Here is a 4,732-nt window from a genome sequence, read left to right as displayed (position 1 = left end):
TTTACCGACTAAAACAAGGTTTATTTTATTTTAACAGACAGCCAATCATAGGACAGAATCCGTCTGATTCAACTAACAGGTAGTACCAACTGGTTTTTGTACCGAAGAAAACTTTAATATCCGTAGCATGTCATTTCATATGAATATGTAACGTTTTAAATTCGTGTCCATCTGGGACCCACGTAAAGGCTTATCTGGAGTAGTGTTAAAAATTAAGCAAATATTGATAAAAAATATAAAGTTTGAAATCATCACAAATTTACATTTAAGCTCTGAATTTTTTACTTTAAACTATATTGAAAAAGCCACACTGTCCACACTGTTATAACTTAAAAGTTAATTAATTGATGATATGGTAAAATAACAGCATAAATTAGCCATATTTAACCAATGAAAAGTAATCGAGCGCTAAAAATTATTTCAAGTAATATTGCTGTACTATCACGTAAGCTACTGTGCTACTATACCAAGTGCTAACCACCAATTCACTTACGTATTAAAAAGACAATCCCCCTTTTTTAAGAATCGATAATATACTCAATAACGCTCGTATATAGCTATTGTTAGCACACAATACAATAAATGTAATCATAAGAAGGAAAATCCATGCTAAGCTATACAGATATAGTGATACAGAGCATCCACTGGCTCTAGAGTGGAAATCAGAGGCTATTGTAATATTGATAAGATGTTTCCTTCTTTCTTACGATATTTTATAGACAAGGACAAGAAAAAAACCCTTGACGCCAAGAGGAGGCAGAGGCTATTGTAATATTGATAAGATGGTTCCTTCTTTCTTACGATACCTATTTATAGACAAGAAAAACCCCTTGAAGCCAAGAGGAGGTATCAAGCGATAAATAAAGACATACAGTGCCAATTTCATTGAGTCCTCTCAAAATTCTTGTGCTGCTGCTTGGTCTGTCATTAAAACGGAGGGGGCCCCTTGCAAAAGCAAAACCAACTACCAACTATAGACTTTCTTCCAACAGACTCGGGATGCAATTGGTACCCCACCAATCCCCGCTAAAAACCCTCCTAGCCCAGCAACCTAGACCAACATGTTCTTTTAACATTGAACCTGTCTAGCTCTTTTTGTGGGAAAGTGCTATCTGTTGTACATAAGATGAATAGCTCTAGAAGTAAGGATGTTGTTGATCTCTCCGCAATCTTAATTAAGAATGTGATTCATCATATTTATTGTAGTTCCACTCACATATTGTATCAATGTTTGTATCAAGGAGGGTGTTTTTCCAGATGTCCTAAAAACAGCCAGAGTAGTCCCTGTCCATAAAAAGAGGGGAACCATAATGTGCCTGAAAATTTTAGACCTGTATCTATTCTCCCTGTGTTTGGTAAGATTTTTGAAGGTGTATAAGGATCAAATGTTACCTTATTTTGAAAGTAATGGACTGCTTGTGTCAGCTCAGTATGGTTTCAGCTCAGGCCGTTCCACAATCGATGCAGTTGAAGTTCTGACTATGGTGTTGTTTTAAATTCGTTTGAGAGTGGAGGCTTTGCTGGGGCCACAATTTGTGACCTCAGCAAGGCTTTTTGACACCGCGTGGACCACAAAATTTTGCTTGACAAACTCCATTTTTATGCAGTTAGGGGTAAGAGCTTGGACTTAATGGGATTATACTTGGGCGGGCACAGACAGTTTGTCTCTGTAAATGGTCAGTCCTCTGTTGTCATACTTTATCTCATGGCGTCCTTGGGCCCTTGCTTTACAACATAATGATAAATTACCTTTCTTTGCATTTGGGAGAGGGGGTTGTTTGCTGTATGCAGATGACACTACTCTGATTGGGGTAAATGATAACTTTAATGTCCTATAGGGCACTATGTCTCAGACTCTCCAAAGGGCCAGTTTATATATTTACCAATCTCTTCTGTGTACTAAGCAGGAGTCAGGCTCTCTCGAACTTCGAAGTGATATCCACCCTCACAATACTAGGAGGAAGGACGACTTGAATGTACCCTATGTTAGATTAAGAAAGGTCCAATCTAGCTATTGTATACAGAGATAATATAAGTTTTTTAACAAACTCCCTTGTACAGCTCGGAACCTGCAGGAAGCAAAATTCAAAAAGGGGATAGAATCTCTTCTGTTGGCAAATGCGATTAACACATTCAAAGAGTATTTTGAAATTTCACCTGGCCAAGTAAGTCAGTTTTTTTAGCCAATGAGTGCAATGTGTGATAATTAATAAGTTTTGTTTTAGCGAATTTCCCTATAGGGAAGTAGCTATTACCGTAGGTGGCACAGTAAGACCTAGACCCGGGACCGATTTACTTTTTCATTTTGATGTCCCCAGAGGCCAAAAACACCATCCGTTCAAATTTTTATATATGTATATATATATATATAGACTTATATATATATATACGTCCGTGAATGCGATAACTTCAGTAATTTTTGTCCGATTTTGATGAAATTTGGTTTAAAGGTGTAAAGCGGGATAAACTTGAATGAGTTCGCGAACCAGCACGATCGGACCATGGGAACGGGGCTTTACGGGGGGTTTTATGGGGTAAAAATTGGTTTTTCTCACTTTTGACCCTCAAAACACAAAATTTCCCGATTTCTCTTTAGACCTTTTTAAAGAGCTTAAAAAACAAATAATTTAGTATATAAAAGTATTTTTGTTCGATTATTAGTAACGGAGAAAATTAAAAAAAAATTGTAAATTTAAAATTCCTATGTTATTCTTATGGAGAATATTTTCAAATGTTGTAGTTTGCTTGTTTATGGATACATTTTGATCAAACTTGGCAAATTTATTTATTTTGTACTAAGCTATCAATATTTTACTCAAAAACACACTTTATTAGTTTCCTTGTAGCAGCAAACCTATGTACTCGTTAAACCTAATGTTTTTAAAATATATTTAACTGAAAATCAATTCAGACAAATGGAAATTCGCTTAGTCGGCAGGTTTGCTGCGGCGGGGGTATTTGTTTTTCAATTCTGTGCATGGTGTGTTGCAGGCTTAGGCTATGATTTTGATGTATTTGACGTTTCCTTGTACATAATTATACTTTCAGGAAATAAATCATTCTCATTTATGTACCTATATATTGTATATATGTCACTAGTCTCTATATAATATATATTAATGGTTTTAGTTTGATACAGAGTAAAAATAGGTATGTATATGTCATAGATAAAACATACTCCTCAAGGAGTATGTTTTATCTATGGTATAGCTGTTGTTATCCATCAAAATCATGAAAATATGTTTTTATACTAAAAGCTTTACATAAAAAAAGATAATTAGGAAAAAGAATTAAACCATTCAGTTATACTCATGTAGAAAAGTGTCTAAAGTGAGGTCCTCAAGATCACACCTCGTGTCCTTAATTATTCATAGGTATATTTATAGGAATTATTGTTGTTACTTAATTTGGGTATTGTTAAGTAAACTGGAATAAACTGTTGAAAAATTAACTAAGTCAGTCTGTGGTCAGAATATTTAATCTATGCTGCTGCTCTACTGTAGAAGACCAAATTATATATTTTTTGCTACGACATTACGAGATTTCAATATAATACTCCATTAAGACCAAGGAGATATTAATGGTCACTTGCAACAGCTGATTATTTCCCATGGAGTCTCAGATGACCAAAACAGTCCCCATTTGATCAATATCCCATATAACCTCGACAGCATCAATAGCGTCAGTTTCGGGAACCTTACTCATAGGTTCCTCATAGTCAAAAGCTTCGTTTGTCTATAAAACAACGTACTGTAATAATAGAAATGTCTCTATTTGAATTCGGAAAATTAATTCAGTAATTTTATATCTATGTACATTCAAAACCCTAAAATATCCCCCTAGTGAAAAAAAATTCTGGTCCAGAACCTGGCCAGTACTGTTACAGAACTGGCCAGTTCTGCCACAGTACTGACCAGGTTCTGGGCTGATACTGGCCAGGTTCTGCATCAGTACTGACCAGGTTCTGCACCAGTACTGACCAGGTTCTGGTCCAGTACTGGCTATGTTCTGAACCAGTATTGGCCTGGTTCTGGACCAGTACTGGCCTGGTTCTGGACTAGTAGTTACCAGGTTCTGGACCAGTACTGGCCTGGTTCTGGACTAGTAGTTGCCAGGTTCTAGACCAGTAGTTGCCAGGTTCTGGACCAGTAGTTGCCAGGTTCTGGGCCAGTATTGGCCTCGTTCTGGACCAGTACTGGCCTGGTTCTGTACCAGTAGTTGCCAGGTTCTGGACCAGTATTGGCCTGGTTCTGGACCAGTACTGGCCTGGTTCTGGACTAGTAGTTGCCAGGTTCTAGACCAGTAGTTGCCAGGTTCTGGACCAGTAGTTGCCGGGTTCTGGGCCAGTATTGGCCTCGTTCTGGACCAGTACTGGCCTGGTTCTGTACCAGTAGTTGCCAGGTTCTGGACCAGTATTGGCCTGGTTCTGGACCAGTAGTTGCCAGGTTCTGGACCAGTATTGGCCTCGTTCTGGACCAGTACTGGCCTGGTTCTGGACCAGTACTGGCCTGGTTCTAAACCAGTATTTGTCAGGTTCTGGTTCTGGCCCAGGTTCCTGACAATTCTGGAGCCTGGGCCAGATTTTTTTCACTAGGGCCATGACACTTTTTTACTTGAGATAATGGAAAACCTGCAATAATTTCATATTTCAGGGACACTATAGTCAATGTCATCACTAAGAATGAATGTAATATAGAAACTTCATTAAGTACTAATATAAAATAAATAGAAA

The sequence above is a fragment of the Macrosteles quadrilineatus genome, unplaced genomic scaffold, assembly GCF_028750875.1.
Source record: "Macrosteles quadrilineatus isolate MER2022 unplaced genomic scaffold, UCM_ALF_1.0 Scaffold_22__1_contigs__length_1958994, whole genome shotgun sequence".
NCBI lineage: Eukaryota > Metazoa > Arthropoda > Insecta > Hemiptera > Cicadellidae > Macrosteles > Macrosteles quadrilineatus.
This window is presented reverse-complemented; position numbering follows the sequence as displayed.